Here is a 21736-nt window from a genome sequence, read left to right as displayed (position 1 = left end):
TGACCGCATGATTAGAGAATAATTTGAGAGTGATTACTGTAGCATCACTGTAGCTAATCATGGTGAAACTTGGCTCATTAGATTCGTCTCGAAAAATTACACTTATTCATGAAAAAGTTTCGCAAATAAACTTCGTCTAGTACTCCATGCGTGCATTCGTGTTTTTTCGGAAATTTTTACCAAACGACTCTAGCCGTCACAGCACTGTTCACCGAATTTACTTTTCTCTCTTCACTCACATAGAGCCTCCGGACCCAGTTTTTTTTTTCTGGACTTGCTAGCACCCTAACGTTCGATCAGAACTTTTCTCAGTTGCAACATCAAAAATATATAAAAAAATATAGTTAAATAAAAAACTAATTAAGTCATTTGACTTTCGGATATGAAAATTCCCGGCTACAATATGAACATCCTTTCATGAACATTCACTATTAAACATGCAGAAATAATAATTACATCATTAAAAATCAATTATTGAAACATACGTTGGAGCGTCCGATTTTTCTTCCCGTTCATGTCGCATTTCCGTTCTTTTTTTTTTTTGGCTCCCTGACTCCGGCACTACGGTACCAGAGGCGGAGTCGGCAGTAGCCCGCAAAATTGGCCCTTAGTACTTTCAAATTATATTCATATTCACTTTTTTAAATATATAAATTTCTAAATATTAAAATATATAGTTTATTTTAATTCAATATATAAAAACTAAAATAACCTACAATTTAGAATAGAGAGATAAAATATTAGAAAATATATTTGTTGTATAATTAGACCAGTGTGATTAGAAAAAAATCATTTACTAATTGGCCAATACATTGATTGAAGAATTAGATTCTCCAAATGAAAATAGTGTTGTCGGTCAAAACCCACCGGCGAGTAGCGACAGGCAACATGAAGAGCCGGGAGGTCGCTGGGGCGCTGGCAGGCACGCTCCCTCGTCAACGGCCCGCAATCCTAGCACACGCCGCGGCTTTTAAAGACGCCGGGCGTGCCACCTGACCTATACCCGATCAGAAAGGTGCGAACGTGCTTGCGACGATTTGCCTGCATACACAAACACGTGCAAACATAAGTCCGAGCCGTGGTCGGCTCTCCGGGACGACTCTTGCATCGGCTTTAAAGAGCCGATCGAGTCCCGGTGTCAGATCAGATCTGTATATATATCCGGATATTAGTGAATAAAGCAAATAATTGTAAAGCTGCTTCAATTAAATATAGCTAATCTAATCCACGACGGTAAAAGCTTCACTGATAGACTGGAACATCCTACACGTCATTGGGCCTAATGAGCATAATAAATAACTAAACTTTAACGAGAATAGAGGCCTAAGAACAAGCGAAAGCCGATTCTCAGATCAATTCCCTGTTAAGACTAAGGCAAAACATCTAATACGTCACCGGATCATCCAACCCGTTTGCAAGGCCTAACATAACAGATATTACGCCAATTCTTATGTATAAGAACAAACCGTAACAGATTAGATCTACTAAATAGAAAAGAGGCAGGGTGTCATCTCTACACAACTAATTCCATGCATCGGGAATTATTATAAGATTAAAACATAATCGCGCAGAGATGATATGCTGTTCGTAGATGATAAGCAACCAAAGCACAATGAATCTACTAAAGTTCATGCTACGAAAATCGGGATAACTAGTACTACTCGCCATCAAAAACGCTTCAGCACGAGTAATATCAAGGTAAAAGCAAGAACAACGCCGCCCTGATCGCGAGAAGCGATCAGGGCGGCATGGTGCTTACTTGGATGAAATCCTAGAATTAGGGGTGGCGATGTGCCGAGAGTTGTTGTTTGCGGAACGTAATGATGTCCTCTTTTTGACCAATGTCATATGGTACATATTTATAGTCCGGAGAATTGGAAAACAATCTAAACTATCGTGTCCATATCGGACTTTATCTCTAACTCAAACTAGACTAAATCTAAAGATACATGGCCCACACGGCTCAAATGCTCACGCATGAGCCGATTCGTAAACCTCCTACAATCTTTTCATTAAGCCCAACTCACTCGCGGCCCATTAATTAACCTGTTAGTTTTTGGCGATAACACATGCCCCCATGGTTTTGGCAATAATAATTCCAAAACCACTTCGCCGCTTCATCTTCCCGTTGATGCTTCATTAAAATGCACAACAACCGCCATGGAAGACACAACGTCTCTGCAACTGGCTCCTCATAGAATGTGAAATTGTCGATCCATTTTCCATTTTTTATTATTTAATCTCACCCCAAATCGACTATTTTCACTGCAAACTCATGTTCTTCCCAAAGCCAAGTAGCGCAGAAAACCCCAACCTACAGTAGCCATGGCGATTTCCTCCTCATCCGGCTCCAACTTCATCGACTATCCCTCTTTTCCTCTCCCTTCTTCTTCAAGCTCCTCCGCCTCCTCCCTCGATTCTATATCTGAGAGCCGGGAACCGACGCCGGAGTACGACCCGACGGCGGCGTACGATGCGCTCGCTCCTCTGCATTGGGATGCAGAGGAGTTCGACTTCGGGATCGCCTCCGAAGACGACGAGCCCGAGACCGAGGGAGAGGATCTCGAGCTCCTGTTCCAGGAGGAGCTGGAGAGCAGCAGCGACGATGGCTTCTCCTGGGATGGAGCCGATTCCTCCTCGGAAGAGGAAATCGACTCCTCTTCCAACGATGATCCGATGGGAGGAAACCCCTTCCGGTTCCTCGGGTCCTCCGAGGAGAACAGCGAGGAAAAAAGCAGCGGCGGCGGCGGCCGGAGCAGCGACACCGAGACCAAGGGCGGCAGCAGCGCCTTCGACGACGACGACAGCGACGGCCACGGCGGCGGAGATGCGCCAGCCCGAAACCCCAAGCGCCGTAGGTACTAGGTACCTACGAGCAGTAGATGTAGATAGCACTGTAGGAGTAGCATTATATAGCCGAAGGATTCTTCCTTTGTCAAATCGGCTCGCCTGTAAAAATTCGACTTTTAATGTAGTCTATTATCCCTTAATCTTGCTCGTTTTCATTATCCCCCAAAAAAGCCGATGGCACCGCATCAGGCTTCATTAATATCCAAGAGCCGACGAAATTCAAACTAGAAGCAACCCGCATAAGAACAGAACACCACTTCCACTTTGAACCCAACTCGAAATAGACTTCCAAATCCGAGCGCAATTCGAAAATCCCGCTTAACAAGTTCGAGCACAGACTCACAAAGCATCCAGAATTCGAATCAGAGCCCGCAGAACAACCAAACCCTAAGTCAACAGATCTGAACCATGGCGGACTCTGCAGGCCAAACAGCAAATTCTTCAATCGACGATGCAGCAATCTGTGGCCTGAAGGTAATATTCAGCCTGCCCTTTTAACTTTCTTCAGCTCATTAAACCTCCGACAAATTAATCTCTGAAATACGACACCATACATAAATTTCTGAATCTCTAAACTTTCAGGTGTCAGACATCCTTCTGCCGCATCCTTCCAATCCCAAATCCTTTTGTCTTGGCCCACGAACTTATGAAAATCCCACAGATTTAATTTCCTGTGAAGCAAATAGGATCCCTTTCGTGAGTCAAAACATCGATTTGAACTCTTGGGCCGATTGCTTAAGAGCCTGGCCCAATCCACCTGAAAGCTGGATTACATGGTATAACAGAGTAGCAAAAGCTCATATGCCCTCGTGGCAGGAACTAAACATAGCTGATGCACTTAGTTTATCCTTGTCTCCTCTTGACAAAGACGAAAACCTCCTGAAGACCATCGGCTATTTTTGTCCGATGCTCTGAACTGTTTTCTCTTCGGTCATGGACCCATGACCCCTACTCTGCTAGATGTTACCATGATCACTAGCCTTGACATTGAATCTCCAAATCCTACTGCTCACAGAATGGTAAAAGTCCCCTTCAAACTCTTATCCAAGGCAGACTGCACAAACTGGAGCACTTACATGAACCAACACATGAAAACAAAAGGTCCAGTGAGTAAAAAGGAACACACAGCCTTCCTTAACCTTTGGTTAGAACACTTCATCTTCTGTGGTCTTTCCTTAGCTCCAACCAAGAATTATCTTCCTCTGGCCTACCATCTGGCCCATGGCAACCGCACTGGCCTAGGCAAACTCTTTCTTGGAGAAACATATAGATATCTCCACTTAATGACAACTAGCTTGCTCAGTCAAAGGAAACTCAGAACTAGAGGCCCTTGGTGGTTTATTCAGTTATGGGCACAGCTCTATTTTCAGCACCAGATCCCAAACTTTCAAAGCCTGACCAAGAATTCCTTCCCCGATGAGAATGGCAAGCCAATTAGATGTACCAGCTATAGCCAAGCTCTATTCAGCCTTCCTGGTATTAAATTGAACCCGACAGATGTAGCAAATTGGTTCAGAGTTTTCTACAAAGGTCTAGACAATCCTCTCTATTTTCCATTCACTGAATCTGAAGCTTTTGAGAACCCAACTTCCTTTAGACTGGATAGTTTTGCCGATGACGACAGCACTCGACATCTATATTCTTTAATGATCCGGCCTGGCTTCCTTCCTGTTGGCATCAACACTTCTAACAGAATCATCAAACCAGGTTATGAGACTTATCAACCAGTCGTAGCAGCTCGGCAATTTGGCTTAGGACAAGTCCCTCCCCACTTCCATATTCACCACTTGGTGGAGAGTAGAGCCGATTTGCCCGATGGTCTCACCAGCTCAAGATGCTACAGCATGTTTGACAATCTCCACATTCCAATACCAGCCGATCTATCCTTTACTCCTTCGTCAATCGACTTTAGCACTTGGTGGGGAATGTGGAAAACTCATGTATTCAGAAGAGTTTTAGGCCCTCTACTGCAGCAAATTGATCCTGAATATACAATCCCCGAGGAAGAGGTACTGAACCTATGCTCTTATTCTTTCCAAGCCCTCTATAGCTTTCCTTGGCTAACCTTGCTCACTTTGCTTGCAGCAACAAGATGGTCCAGAACCTATAGCCAATAACGGGGAGCCATTCCACTTTCTTCCATCTGCCCCTGATGTTCTCTTTTATAAGGGATCACCGCCAATGAAGAAAGTGATAATGACTGTTCGGCCAGACTCACCCCAGTCGGCCTCTAAGCGGAGACAAACTTCTGCAAATGTTGCCCCCCGAGTTCCAACCAAGAAGAGAAAGATGATTGCAAGACGAATCATCAAAAAAACTGCTCAATCTTCCCCGAGTCCATCAGATTCCAACTCCAACCAGGTGATCCATTTTTTCTGAAACTTTTTCCTCATGCATATATACTCTGGTTGACTGTAATTCTATTTTCAGGACGCAGCTGAAAACATCCCCATTACTGAAAGTCCAATTCAACATGAAACAATCGCAAATCCTGATGCTCTGATGGAGGCACGTGATGGGCAAGCTGACACAACCAATGCTTTTGTTGTTGCCTCAAACTCAACTGGAACGACCGCATTCGGACCGACTATTGCTCCTTCTTTAGAACAGGTAACACTACAAGAATCAATTTTAAATCAGTCGATAATTCATTAATGTACTTTTGCTCCCGAAACTAACTCCAAATATCTCCATAGGGCTTTGACATTTCAGATTTACTCTCCTTTGACCCAGCATCAATGGGTCTGACTGCCTTTGGAGCAAAGGTACCATTTTTACAGCAATCGGCTAACCTGGCAGATCAACTTCAACTCATCAAGGATCTGCTATCTGCTCCAATCAATACTCTGGTCAATGATTCCAGAAAAATAAAAGAAATCATTGAGCAGATAGAATCCCAACTTCCATAGTCACTTCGAATCAAGCTTTGGCCAGCCGGCCATCTTCCCTTCTTTCGGGCAGAGGTGAAAGCAGCGCAACAGAGGATAGAACTAAGGCATTCTCAAATTCCTCTGAAAGCCGACATCACTGAAAGGTGCAAGCTGCTAAACCAGAAGAAGACAACTCTGGATGCCAAAGCCGATATCTCAGCGAGTACAAGGTGACTCAACCTCCTAAAGAAAGAACTGGCAGAACTCGAAGAAAAAGTCCGCACTACACAGGGACTGATACAAGTGGAGGAAACCTCGATTGCAAACTCCAAACAAGAAGCCCAAGAAATGACCGAACAGATACGGGCAGAGTTTGCAGAGATAAGCACCTTGAGTCAACAGATAGTAACAGGCGATGACAAGGACGACAAAGTGATCATCGCAAGAGCTAAGGGTTCCTGAACTAGTAGAACTATTCAGAAAACATTTTTAATGTTTCCTGTTAAACCTGAAACTTGTACTCATTAAAACATCTTAAGTCGATGGTTACACATTGGCTGCCTTGCTTCTCGTATAATTTTTTCTTGCTGGCCAACTCAATGTGTTGGCCTCTCTCTCTTTTTTTTACTGGCCGACTCAACGTGTTGGCCTATTTTATTTTTTTACTGGCCAACTCAACGTGTTGGCCTTTTATAATGCAGCCAGATGGATCTCATCGGCTCTCGCTAGTCGCCTTCCCTCATGCTCGGAAAATATTTCTTGAGGTGTTGGCCATTGACGGCTACAGGAAACTTGACACCATCTAATTCTTCAAGCATGTATGCATTTCCAGGCAGGACCTGATCAACCTTGTACGGTCCATGCCAAGTTGGAGACCACTTACCATACTTCCTGTCTTTAGTTCCCAATGGTAGCACTGCCTCCCAAACTAGGTCTCCAACCTGGAATTCTTTCGGCTTGACCTTTTTGTTGTATGCACGAGCAACTTTAGCCTTGTTTTCCTTGATCTTTTCAAGTGACCAAAGTCTTAGCTCTGTAAGATCCTCCACATTATCGCTCATTAATGCTGCATACTCTTCAGCCGACAGATCATTCTGAAACTCGACACGCCTTGATCCGGCCGTGATCTCCCATGGCAACACAGCATCCTGACCGTAGACCAGATGGTATGGTGACGTCTTGATGGATCTGTGACATGAAATACGATATGCCCACAAAGCCTCTGACAACACCTCATGCCAGCGTCTAGGATATTCATTGATCTTCCTTTTGATCAACTTGATAAGGCTCTGGTTGGATGCTTCAGCTTGTCCATTAGCCTGGGCATAATATAGGGATGATTTGATCATCTTGAACCCCGTGTCATCGGCAAACTTTCTAAATTCCTCCGATATGAAGACCGATCCTCCATCGATTGTAATGGTCTAAGGAATCCCAAACCTATGAATGATGTGCTCTTTAAAGAAATTGATCACATCTTTCGATGCCACCGACCTCATGGGTACCGTCTCCACCCATTTCGTGAAATAATCCGTAACAGCTAACACCCATTGGTGACCTTTGCTAGATGGTGGGTTAATCTGGCTAATCATATCCATGGCCCAACCCCTGAACGGCCATGGCTTAATGATAGGATTCATCACTGATGCCGGCACCATCTGAATCTTGCCGAATCTCTGACATGCGTGACATCCCTTGTAGTATTTGAAGCAATCCTCAAGCATGGTAGGCCAGTAATATCCCGATCGTCTAATCAGCCATTTCATCTTATGAGCCGATTGATGGGTACCGCAGGCTCCTTCATGAACCTCATGCAAGAGCCGATTCGACTCCGAAGGCCCCAAACATTTAAGCAGCAGTCCTTCCAAAGTCCCGTAGAACATGTCGTCCCCTATCAGAACATACTTCATAGCTTTGAGTCTTATCCTCCTAGGTGCCCCCCGAGCCGAATCCTTCAAATAATTGAAGATATCGGCTCTCCAGTCTCCAGGTTCTAGAAACTGAACCTCTACATAGACCCCATCGGCTGTCTCCTTGTATCCGGAAGCCATCTGTGCCAAGTCATTGGCTTCACTATTCAAAGTCATTCGTATCCCGTGGAAATTAATGTACCTGAATTGTAACATCTACTCACGGCACTGCATCCATATCGGAAAAAGAGCCTCGCTCTCACATTTATATTCTTCCGTGAGCTGAGAAATCACCAATTTTGAATCCCCAAATATTTCCACTGCTTCTGCACCAGCTTCCAGAAGTAATTCCATCCCCTTGCGAATGGCCTCATACTCTACTAAATTATTGGTGCATGGAGTAGCCATCCTAATGGAAAAAGAATAAGTCACCCCACGAGGCGATAAAAAAAGAATTCCTACGCCGCACCCATCATCACAAGCCGATCCATCGAAAAACATGGCCCAGGCACGTACAAAAAGTGCAGACACGTCAGTGTTGACCCTGTCTGCAATGAGATCTGCCAGTGCCTGCCCCTTGATTGCCTTTGCAGGTTGATATCGGATATCGAATTCTGACAATGCAAACATCCATTTTCCTAGTCGGCCTTTCAGAATAGGAGCCGACAGCATATGCTTGATGACATCCGATTTACATATGACGATTGTTTCCGCCGAGAGCAAAATATGTCGAAGCTTTGTACATGTAAAGAATAAACAAAGGCAAAGCTTTTCGATCTCAGGATACCTGGTCTCGGCGTCCAACATGCGCCTGCTGAGGTAGAAGACAACCCTCTCCTGGCCATCATGTTTCTGAATCAGAACCGAGGCGATGGAAGTGTCACTCACGGACAGGTACACGTAAAAAGGCCTGTCCTGTTGAGGCGGAATCAACACTGGAGGCTTCGACAAATATTCCTTGATTTCATCAAGAGCCTGCTGCTGTTCTGCCCCCCAGTGAAACTCATCCTCAGACTTGATCTTCACCAGGCCCATGAACGGCTCAATACGCCCAGACAGATTGGAGATAAATCGTCTGACAAAGTTGATTTTGCCGATGAGCTTTTGTAACTCCTTCTTCGTAGTAGGCGGCTTCATTGTTTTTACCGCTTCTTGACTCTTCAAGCCGATCTCGATTCCTCGCTCATGTACCAGGAATCCTAAGAACTGACCGGCCGATACGCCAAAGGCGCATTTCTTCGGGTTCATTTTGAGCCCAAACCAGATGTGGACTTGACCACAACATCATAAATGTAGATTTCTACCAACTTGCCGATGAGATCATGAAAAATATAATTCATGGCGCATTGATATGTCGCACCGACATTTTTCAATCCAAATGTCATAACCAAGTACTTGAACAAGCCAACTGCGCCTGGTACTCTGAACGCGGTCTTGCTTATGTCTTCTAGGGCCATGAAGATCTAGTTGTAGCCGGTGTTACCATCCATAAAGCTCAGCATTTTGTGACCGGCAGCGGCGTTGATCAATGTTTCTGCCACGGGCATCAGATATTCGTCCTTTGGCATCGCTCTGCTGAGGTCTCTGAAATCCACGCAGACTCTCCATCGGCCATCCTTCTTCTGTACAGGGACCACACTGGAGATCCATTCTGCATACCTACATGGCCTGATGAACCCTGCGTCCAACATATTTTGTACTTCTTTCTTGACCTCCTCCAGGACTTCAGCCTTCATCTGCCTTGCTCGTTGTTGAAACGGCCGAAATCCTTTCTTAAGCGGGAGCTGATGTTCAACGATGCTTCTATCCAGACCAGGCATTTCAGTATAATCCCACGCGAAACAATCCTGGTATTCCTTCAACAGTGCTTCATCGGCTCACACAGGCTCGGGTCTTGCTTCTTGCTGATAAATGTTGGTCGCGGCTTATCCCCGGGACCGATATCAACCTCTTCCAAATCGTCAGCTGATGTAAACCCGTACCCTAACTTACCGTCGCCTGTAAGATCGACTGTAGATGCAGGTGACTCGTCATCATCTGCCACATCGACAGAAAACACAGGGAGATGACAAAAGGAAATTTTCGGCCGACCGCATGGGCCGGCCGTCTCTATATTACCCCTCGAAACTGAATGCTCATTAAACAACCAACTGCTAGAGCAGGCTAAAGTCTGTCCCCAATGTAACAGTTTCGACTCTAAACAAAAATTGTCTATTTTTGGGGGCCGGTCGCTGGGACCGGCTTCTCTTAACCTGCTAGGCTCTGTAGCGTGCCAGGATGTATTTATTCTGTGAGGCCAGTGGATAAGACCATCCTCAATCCGTTTTTTGTCGCTTCGATCCGGTCACAGTCTTCCAGCGCGATCCCTGAGATCGGCTCTTGCCCTTCTGCGTCCCAGGTGTTCATGTCTGCGAGTGAAACCTCGCTGGAGTCATCCGCACGGACCACCTCCACTTCATCGCCATCCCATTGGACCAAATACTGGTGCATCGTGGAAGGAACACAACAATTGGAGTGAATCCAATCCCTCTCAAGCAGCACTGTGTACGTACTCTTACTGTTGACGATGACGAATGAGGTTGGGACAGTCTTGCGGCCAACTGTCAACTCCACATTGAGGACGCCCTGTGCCTCCGATGGTTGGCCATTGAAATCATTGAGCATCACGTTGGTCTTGATAAGATCAGCAGCAGAACGACCCAATCGGCGCAGGACTAAGTACGGCATCAGATTGACCGCAGCGCCAGTGTCGACCAACATCCTGTTCATAGGCATGCCATTGATGAAGCCTTTGAGATATAATCCCTTCAAGTGCTTGTAGCTTTTCTCCGTGGGCTTCTCGAAGATGATCGGCTGTGGGCCAAGATCCAACTGTGCGACGGCCAATTCCTCTGATTGAGGCGCCCAAAACTCCGACGGGAGCACGAACACCATATTCACATCAGCCGATGGCTTTTCATCGGCTCTTGGCTGCTTGGGGCGCCACTCCCTCCTCGGAGGGCGCCTTTCCACCCTTCGTGGGTGCCTGACTTGTTCCGTGAGATCCGGACGCGCTCTCCTCAGCACGTCGAGGTACCTTGCTTCTGCTTCCTCGAGATTGTGTAAGCGCTGCACCCTGCGCTTCTACGAGCGGCTGAGCCCGTCAGGACACCATCGCGGACGATGATACTTATCTTCCTCTTCTAGCTCAAGATCATACCCGGATGGCCGCTTAACATGGTTGTTGTGACGTGCTCTGGGCCCCAAGCACTGGAACACCGACGTCTCGCCTGGCTGGCGTTCCCGAGGCCTGCACTCCAAGCAATCATCGATAGTAGGCAATCGGCTCATGCTGAAATTCCAACAATACCTGAAGAAGGGGCAATGCCAGTGGTCGCGTATAGCCTGGCGCCTCCCCAGCGCCCTCCCTGTGCGGTGCTCATACTCCTCCTCTTCCGATTCATATCGGCGGCGCGACTTGTACTGATACTGGTATTTTTCCAGAAGCCGATTGGAAGCTGGGAGTTAATTGCGGATGTGACGCACTTGTTCTTCGGTAACATGTCGCTGCTCCGGCTCGTCTTCATCCTGGGGCCGTTTGCCAGAAGCGGCCTCTTTCCTCTGCTCGTCATGGTGGCGCATGGGGTCCCGCCATGTTAATCTGGAACGCCAAGTTCAGGCCCTCAGGTCCAAAATCCGACAGCTCCACCACGTTAGCTTGTGGGAATGGTTGACTGTCCACCTTAATCGTGTGTTGGGCCAGAATTAATCGGCCTTGCTCGATAGCCGATTGGATCTGCCGACGCAGCTCCTTGCAGTCATTCGTGGCATGAGTGAACGAGTGGTGCCACTTGCAGTACAGCCTTCCCTGCAGCTCTTGTGCCGTTGGCAGCTTGTGATTCTCTGGGAGCTTCAACTGCTTCTCCTTGAGCAGTAAGTCGAATATATGCTCTGCCTTGGCCACGTCAAAGTCAAAGCCCTTCATAAGCCCCTTCTGTTTGACCCACTTGCATGGGACGGGGTTTGCCCCCCGGGTCCACTCTGCCACGGCCACTTCTTGTTCCCCGCCAGAATCATCTGCTTGGGCCATGTTTACATGGCGCTTGAATTTTTCCTGGTATAACTCCGGGTGATAATGTTCATATGCCGTGAGGTTCTGCACCATGTGCGCCAGAGAAGTGAATTCCAACTGAAAAGCCAGATCCTTGATCGGCTTGGCGAGCCCCAAAACTGCCAAATCGACTGCCTCCTTCTCTGTGATGCCCGATGAGTAGCATCGGTTCTTAACTTCTCTGAAGCGCTGCACGTACTCTGACACACTTTCACTTCGCTTCTGCTTGACTTGGGCGAGGTCAGCGATCCCGGCTTCAGCAGCCTCTGAATGATATTGGGTGTGGAACTGATCTTCCAGCTGCCTCCAAGTCCGGATCGAATCTGGGGACAGTGACGTATACCACCCAAAGGCTGAACCCGTGAGAGACTGGGAGAAGAAACGGACCCTTAGAGGATCCGACACTGAGATCATCCCGAGCTGCATTAGGTATCGGCTCACATGCTCGATAGAGCTGGCCCCTTATGACCTGCTGAACTTGGTGAACTCCGGGAGCCGATACTTGGGTGGTAACGGGATCAAGTTATAATCACTCGGATACGACTTAGAATAGCCGATCGCCTTTCTCTTGGGCAGGATGCCGAACTAGTCCCTTAGTATTGCACTGACCTGCTCCACGCTCAGAACTCCTGGGGCCGAGGGCTCAGCACTCGGCCCGGTAGCGTACTTCGCTATCCACGCTTGTTTCTCCGCATCTGGTCCTGAAGCTCCTGTACTCACGAGCTGTCCCGCACGCGTTGAACTGATGCTGTCAGGTATGTACACGCACGTGTAGCCGTGCGGGATCTCCTTAGGCGGCTCGTTCAGTAACTGACCTTCTCCAGGGTCACCGCCGATCTTGTAGACGACGTAGATCGGCGAACCTTGCGGTCCTGGATTTGCGAGCGAGTACGATATTGGCGGCCTAGACTGAAGTGAAGCCTCTCCCCTGTGACTCCCCAGGATTGGTCCTGATGGGGAGTACTGGTTCGTGATCACCTCCTGGACGACTCGATGTGCCACACGCTCGAGCTCATTCACCAGGCTTTCTGAGTGCCGATGAAGCGTGTAAGCCACCATGTAGTTCATCTCCTGCCGCAAGGCTTTGATGCGCTCCTCTGATGGTACGGACAAGTCAACGTTGTCGAGAGCGCCTTCGGGTGAGAACCCCTTCCACCTGATGCCGTGGTTGCGGGTCCTCTCGAAAGAGCCGATGAGATCGGCTTCGAACTGAGCTTTGACCTCATCGTATTTCTGCTTGTGTTCTGGAGTCAGCTCTTCATACGTGACAGGTTTGGTGATCGGCGGAATCGGTGCTTAGTCCTGAGGTCCTGTCATCTCTGCGGCGAGCGTTGTTGCTGATGAAGGTCCCACCGGGCGTGCCAGAATGTGTTGTCGGTCAAAACCCACCGGCGAGTAGCGACAGGCAACATGAAGAGCCGGGAGGTCGCCGGGGCGCTAGCAGGCACTGCTCCCTCATCAACGGACTGCAATCCTAGCACACGCCGCGGCTTTTAAAGACGCAGGGCATGCCACCTGACCTATACCCGATCAGGTAGGTGCGAACGTGCTTGCGACGATTTGTCTGCATACACAAACACGTGCAAACATAAGTCCGAGCCGTGGTCGGCTCCCCGGGACGACTCTTGCATCGGCTTTAAACAGCCGATCGAGTCCCGGTGTCAGATCAGATCTGTATATATCCGGATATTAATGAATAAAGCAAATAATTGTAAAGCTGCTTCAATTAAATCTAGCTAATCTAATCCACGACGGTAAAAGCTTCACTGCTAGATTGGAACATCCTACACGTAATTGGGCCTAATGAGCATAATAAATAACTAAACCTTAACCAGAATAGAGGCCTAAGAACAAGCGAAAGCCGATTCCCGGATCAATTCCCTGTTAAGACTAAGGCAAAGCATCTAATATGTCACCGGATCATCCAACCCGTTTGCAAGGCCTATCCTAGCAGATATTACGCCAATTCTTACGTATAAGAACAAACCGTAACAGATTAGATCTACTAGGTAGAAAAGAGGCAGGGTGTCATCTCTACATGACTAATTCCATGCATCGGGAATTAGTATAAGATTTAAACATGATCGCGCAGAGATGACATGATGTTCGTAGATGATAAGCAACCAAAGCACAATGAATCTACTAAAGTTCATGCTACGAAAATCAGGATAACTAGTACTACTCGCCATCAAAAATGCTTCAGCACGAGTAATACCAAGGTAAAAGCAAGAACAACGCTGCCCTGATCGCGAGAAGCGATCAGGGCGGCATGGCGCTTACTTGGATGAAACCCTAGAATTAGGGGTGGCGATGCGCCGAGAGTTGTTGTTTGCGGAACGTAATGATGTCCTCTTTTTGACCAATGTCATAGGGTACATATTTATAGTCCGGAGACTTGGAAAACAATCTAAACTATCGTGTCCATATCAGACTCTATCTCTAACTCAAACTGGACTAAATCTAAAGATACATGGCCCACACGGCCCAATTGCTCACGCAGGAACCGATTCGTAAACCTCCTACAATCTTTTCATTAAGCCCAACTCACTCGCGGCCCATTAATTAACCTGTTAATTTATGGCGATAACAAATGGTTAGAGTATAGTAGGAAGTATGGAGAATATCTCCGACAGAGGAGCCACCAGTCAACTCAGCTACTTTGTGCCTCCTATTCCTCTATCTAAATGTGAAGGATTACGAAAATTACGATAGAGAAGTAAAAGCTAAAGCCACATCGAACTCTCTAGCAACTCCAAGAACCCGTAGAAGAGCAAGTTCAGCCCAAACTCCACTAGCCTATGGACTAATCCAAGAACCCGTAGAAGAGCACGTTCAGCCCAAACTCCACTAGCCTATTGACTAATGCAAGAGAGAAACTTAAGAATGAACAACATAAAGTTTGTCTTCATTTGGAACCCCCTTATATTTATAGCTCTTGCAATGTTAGTTCTAGTCAGTAAACTAGGTGCACACGTGCATAAACGACATTGGGGAGTGACCGGTCCTGCCATGTGCAAGCTAGAGGGCAATGGGCCTACCTTTGGTTCGGTTGAACCAGGGGCACCACCTCTGGCCACTGCCTTTCATAAGGTGGCTAAAAGGTGGGCCTAAAGGTCGGTTTGCATGTCTTGATACTCTTCTAAGTCGGTTTGCATGGTTTGATGCTCTCCATGTAGGTTTGCACGTGTTCGTAGGCCCTTTGACCCATATGAGAGGGTGCGGTGGCGCAAGCTGATTCATCGAAATTGTGCTTGTTGCCACCAATGGTGTATTTCTCCTTTAATTTTTTCTAAATTCTTTACATAGCACTAAATTCTAGGGGACGTGCAAGTGGCATTATGCTAGGTAAATATGCCTACAAGAAATGTTAGCTCTCATCATTTTCTGATTGAATTGACAGTTGTTTTTGGTATTTAATGAGCGTCAATAGTAGCAGTAGATGGCCTACCTCTCCCGTGATGATTTGATCTCGTCAGACCGCCTCCTCACCCTTCCTGTGGTCGCACGTTCCTGCACATGTGCGCATCTGGCCCAACGTCATCCTTATCAATTCCTATGCTACCGCCTTTGCTGCCTTGGGAGCGAGCGCAAGGTTGTGGAGGTCGCACGGGTGGGTAATGGGCTGCCATGCCATTGGAGTACCGGGGGGCTGGGATGCTGAACCACTGTGCCAGTTGTGGACGTTGTCGCTAGGCTGCCACGCCGAGCTCGGGTTGGTACCCTCATCGAGATCCATCGTTCGCCCCGTGCCGTCCACCACACCCCTTCATTGCACCACTTCACCAGCATCCCTGGTAGACCGCATCACGGTGGGGCTCCGCACCCAAGGTTCATCTTGTTGTTATGTTTCTTTTTTTTCCAATCAGATATTGGGTTTGCGATGTCTTGCTGTTTTTTTGTCACTAAATCATCAACATTCCTAGGATGAGGTTATCACTGCACCTTCCTTGGTTGCAGCACCGACGCTCGTAATTAGGCCATCTCCATCAATGTCGCTGCCTTTTCAAACTATGGTGCCACCTATGTTGATAGTCCACTTCGTCACACTAGCTAGCTCTCAGTCTGAATCCGCGCCAATCGGTGCAAGCTCGCGAACACTGCTACTAATGTTACCGAAAGGAAGACGCGTTTGAGCTCTTTAGCTGCCCTGTCTACCACGGTAACCAGTCGGCTCATCGACCTATTGAACATGTCAGCAGAAGGCTTCATATTTTGTATACTTGTGTGCCTATGTGGCTATGTTCCCACTTTGGACCCGCATCCTTCAACACAGTTTCGACCACGTGCACCTCGATCTCAGCTACTTCGACACTGAGGGCTATCATCCGCATGAGTCGTAACATTCACACCAGCGTTCTGACTATGGTGGGATGTTTCTATTGTTCTCATGTCTATCCGTTCATGTTGCAACCGCTATGACCGCGAGAGGATGTTAGAGTATATTTGGTAGTATAGGCAATATCTTGGGGGGGGGGGGGGTCTTCTTGCCCTCCATGTCTTGTATACCTATATATTCGCCCTAGAAGCTTAATGATATACATACAACCCACAGTTCATATAGAATCTATCCTTCCTACAAGAATCTGACTCTTTGTACCCTTGTCATATCCCCAGAATCAACATATATCGCATATAGAACTCATTCCAATTGACTATCACATCCATTCATAACGATAAACATCACATGTGTTTAATTATAATATAATTTGGAGGATTTGTAGTACGAGTCCGGTACAAACTCCTAGAGCTAAATGAGAAAAGAGAAATCTAGCGGGAACATAACTAGTCTTCATGCACCATCTTCGTCTTGACAAAGTATTCTCACTAAAAGGACCTAGATGTCGCCTTGAAGGGAGGGGGTGAATCGGCATTTCTGCAAATTACAAAATTTAAAGCAACTGTCAGCAAATTGATCGGTGAGACTGGTCAGGCAGACCAGTCAAACAGACCAGTCCTTGATAGAAACAACACAGAATCAGAGTATCCTCCCTCCTCGACCTCTAGCACAAACCAAACTTGGTGTGATGCCTCTGCATATAATTTCAAGTCTGTCTAACATGTCTCTGCACACAGAAAAGGCACACCCAAGTAGATCGAAATGGAAGCACAAATAATAAAGCTAGAACAACAAGTTGTGAGGCCAACCACAAGGAGACATGAGGATTTGTTTGACCGAAGTTCAGATTCACCACTTTGAATCCTAGCTAGTCTCCATTGAGAACTCTTTTAGGACATGAGTTTATTCCACCTCACTTCACCGAGTTGGGCATCTTTTTCCAACCACTTACTCGCTTCACTATCTTGATCCTTTCCACCAAGGGGGCAAGATTACAGCTCTTACAAACTTGCCGCTGCCCACCACACCGCTAGGAGCTAGCCTGCAACTCCTAGCCATCTAGGAGGCGAACCTCTAAGAGTAACAAATGCTTCATGAGTTGCGTTGACGTCAACCAAGAGTGCTCAAGCTATGGGGTTCTCACTGCAGCTCTCAAGGAGCTCACACAATGCTCACTCACTCACTCACTCACTCTCTCTCTCTCTCTCTCTCTCTCACACACACACACACACACAATTTCTCAACCCAACTCAAGGATATGTAATCTAGTTAGCACAACTCACAAAGAGTGGTTGGGGAGAGCTTGCTAGTCAAGAGAAAAGCTTTCAGAAGCTCGGGAGTGCAGAAGAACCAGAAGCCCACAAAAGAGAGGGCCAAGGGGTATAAATATCCAACACTCCAAAACTAGTCATTTGAACTATCAGCACAGGTTCAGTTCAAAGAACTAGCCGTTAGTGCCGAGACCGGTCTGAGCCAGAAGAAGCCCAAACCTAGACAGAGAGCTCCACTTCATGCACCAAGTCAAAACTTGGTCAACCAGGTTGCTCAAAGTTAGTAAACATGGGTTTCTCTCAGAATTCTCACTGGGGTATCCTATGAGCACTTTTAAGTGTCGTCAATCAATCAAAATTGCATCCCTCTTGATTGTACGACATACCTATACTCAAGATTAAATGTAAATCACCATTTAACCACTTGAGCTTGAATCACTTCAATCTTTCCATACTTTGACTTTGTCAACCTTGTACTTCTTTTAGAGCACATCTATACTTGAGCTAGTGACTTAGAAATTCCATCATTTATAAAAATTTGTACCTGAATCCATAAGTCACACTATTTAAATCATCCAAAATGATGCATTGCATTGCTTCTTCCAACAAGGCTTAGATATGATACTTCGAAACCCCACGGATACTAGTTACTTCACCGTAGCAATACGCACATGGTCTCAAACCGTTGCTTAACCAAAGCTTGTTTAGTCCCTCACTCTAGTCATCTCAGTTGGTTTCTTCACCACTTACCTTTACCTCATTGAGTTAAATTTTGCACATCAACAATGATTTCCACTTTCCACTTTACTGTGGGTCAACTTTGTAGCACATTGTCGGTGTTTACCGCCAAGCCTGCTCAGGGATACCCTTAGCAGTAAGGTTTGTAGGTTGGGATCGACTGCTCTGGAACTCGATGGTGCAAGGAACACAAAGATTTAGACAGGTTCGCGCCGCGAGTTGCGTAATACCCTACATCCTGTGTGGAGGTTTGTATTGCCTTAGGTGTTGTTGATTGTTTGGAGGGGGTCCCTGCCCGCCCTTATATATCCGGGGGGACAGAGTTACATGAAAAGTCCTAGCCGAGTACAGTTGGATCCCTACTACAACAAGATCGGGTAGTTTTCTTTGTACTGCAGCTAGTTCTACACCTATTCGGGTAGTTACAAGAGAGGTAAGGTACATCCATGAACTATCCCTTACTCTAGAACATTCTATGCCTACAAGCAGTCCCGCTGCCCCGGGTCCGACAAGCCCCAGAGCTCTTCGTAGCCGAGTCTTGCAGGTGTCGAGTACTTGGCTGGGCGTCTTCGAGTACTTCAAGTAGTCTGAACATCTTTCTAGTTGCTTCTGGACCTTCCTTCAGGTACGTCGAGTAGTCCTCCAAGTACTTCCGATTCCTCCGAGGCTGTGAGGTGCTCAAGCCCCGAAATCTTGATCATATATGGTGCACGAAGTACTCGCGCTCCATATGGAGTAGCTCCCGAGCCTTAGGTTGAATCGCAGAATCAGGCTGAGGGTCACTTCAGTCTTTTTTCTTCATTATTTTCCAAAAAAATTGAAAAATAAATCTCTGATGCACATATCCCGCAGCCCCCGAGCCTTAAATCAAAATCCCTTAAACTGCGGGTAGCCCCCGAGCAAAGATTTTGGAATTAAGGATTTAAGATGTGGCATCAGATTTTATTCTTTAGAATATTTGTAGGATTCATCAGATTCGGTATCCGAAAAAACCACTTTTTTGGGTATAAAAATCCCAGAAAAATGATACAATTGGACACGCCACACTGGTTGCACCCGAAATAACTTCAGAAATAAAACCCGAGATGTACGGCTCTTTACTATATGCTCACGTGAGACTTTACTGTGTGGAGAATCTGCATTATTACGTCGTTTAATGCGTCCATGAATGCTTCCACTGTAGCATCACAGGTTGTCATCCAGTAAGGGCCCTTGTGGCTATAAAAGGTGGGAGAGAGGTCTTTGCCAGAAGCACCAACGTATAGAAGCCATGGCTTATCTTTGGTGTACTTGCTCTCGCCCTCCTGAAGTTTATGTAGTTCTTTCCAACAAAAGATGCTAGAAGAGAACTTGCGAGTGACAAGAGAAGTCCCTGCTACCTCATCCTGCAACCCTGCTTCTCTTGACAGATCCGTGCTAGACATCATGTCCTTGCATATTCCAATGAGGCAGGTTCTCTGTCGATGGGTTGAGTCTTGTTGTGTCACATCCTTGGGGTTGCCTGTTTATGGGTGCCCAAGAACTGGCATCTCTGGTAAGGAGACTTAATATTATCACAACGTATTCAGGGAGAAGGAGAAATTTGTCTGTAAGATGCTACAAGAGATCTTGCGAGGCAATTACTGTAATCTGCCTCCAAACTCTTGAAACTTTTCTCCCAGAATACGAGTATCATTATTCCCTTGATGAGAATAACAAGTTTGTACTTTGTCATGGCCTCGGGCCGATCTAGCTATAGCTGGCATCGACTAGAAGCTCCAAGAGATCCAGGCGGTGTGCATGCAGGTCTGAGTCATTGTAAAACTAGTTAGGAAAAAGGTACTCGAGTTGTAATATCGAGTAGTTGTACTGTGTCGAGTACTTTTCCTTGTTCAGGAATGTAATCCCAGTCGAGGAAAGAAGAATCGAGTAGTTATCCAGGGATGTATCTATTTTTCTTTTTCCAGAATGTAATCTTAGAAGAAAAAAATGTCTCAGAAAATCCCGTGTTTTCCGCGATTCCCAACGGTCTGTTGGCCTGTTGGGTGTTTTTACCATGTTGCCACCGTCATTATAGAATGGAACGGTAACTAGGTTTTACCCCACCGGCCGCCATTTACTTTTACTGCTTAGATCTGTTCTTGCCCTCAAGCCCTCAGATCTAAAGTTCTTGCCCTTTCTTGCCTCCCATCCTCACTTAGGGTTTCTATCAGTGTATGCGCGTGAAGCGCTCTGTAGATTTCCGGATGGCACCGAAGAAATCGAGCAAAGGGAAGGGTGCGGCTGCAGAGCCGACCCTTGCGGAGGGATGGATGGCAAGTAAGTGCTCTGAATCTGATCTTGGATCCTTAGTATCTGCTAGTCTTCTGCCAGAGAAATCTGTCATCCAATGGCGTCCTGCCTTGGGTTAGGATTGTCCGTATGAAAATACGGGCGAAATCGTTGCTTTTACTTCTTATCTGGAATGAGGATTGGGGTTTCCTAGTTCGTTTTTCTTCTCTGGACTCCTGCGTTATTACAAGATCCAGCTTCATCACTTGACCCCCAATTCGTTTGTTCATATTTCCATCTTCGTGCATTTGTGCGAAGCTTTTATGGGCATCGAGCCCCATTTTGAACTCTTTCGATTCCTTTTCCACCTCAAACCGCAGCCAGATTCCTACGTTTTAGATGTAGTAGGAGGTGCGGGTCTTCAACTTAGACAGAGGAAGGATAGAGTTTATATCCCCTATAGTCTTAGTAATAAAGTAATCGAATGGAAACCCAAGTGGTTCTATGTCGAGAACCAGTGGGAGAGCTTCCCAGCGATTACTCCAGGCCCTCCGATTCAGTGGCCTGAGTGGAACAAGAAACCAGTCGACGAGAGTCAACTTCCTGATCTACTCGCACGGATTGCCGAACTTAGGCAAAAGAATGTGACTGGGGAAGCAGTCATGTTCGACTGGATGAAGTGAAGAATCCAGCCGTTGCAGGCTTGAGAAACGCTTGGTTTCCAGTATCAAGGAACAACTGGCTCATCAAGGTACTCGGAGGAAGAGATCTCGAATGAGGAAGTATTTAGTCGAGTACAATGACTACTCAGGGATGTAAAGAATGTTCCCTTTGTTCCTGATACGTTTTCTACTGCGAGTCCTCCGAAACAGGTACTTGATAAGAGTAATCGATATGTAGTAATCGAGTACTTTACCTTAGTGTGAATCTGATAGAATTTGCTTTCTGTAGGAGGACGTGGAGCGTTTTAAAAGTAGTCCTTCACTGACAGGCATTTATTCATCCTTTTCATGCGCTCTTATGCTGTCAACCAAGTTGCAGTATATTCATATGAAATTTCATGTAAATAATATTAATGTTTAACTTTGATTGCGCAGATGAGGAGGCATGTGAAGACAGGAGTGATAGGGAGCACAGCCCCACTCCAAGTACTGATACCCAAACCGGACATCCGAAGGGTGCACGGTCGGCGGTGAGGAAGCATCGCGGCTCCTCACAAACTACTAGCGACAGGTGAGTGGCTAGTTGATTTGCAATCGTGTATTTTCGTTTTCGAGTTGCTGGTTTTGATTTGAATTTTTGCTTTTTTCAAGTCCGATGGCAAAGATGCCATGGACCTCAGCATCTAGGGATGATGCTGTGGTGGGACAAAACGTCCCTTCCACCACAGCGGACCCATCAAAGGGGACTGGGACTACTCA

Source organism: Panicum virgatum, chromosome 1N (genome assembly GCF_016808335.1).
Source record: "Panicum virgatum strain AP13 chromosome 1N, P.virgatum_v5, whole genome shotgun sequence".
Lineage (NCBI taxonomy): Eukaryota > Viridiplantae > Streptophyta > Magnoliopsida > Poales > Poaceae > Panicum > Panicum virgatum.
The sequence above is the reverse complement of the archived record's forward strand: the minus strand, read 5'-3'. Positions refer to the sequence as shown.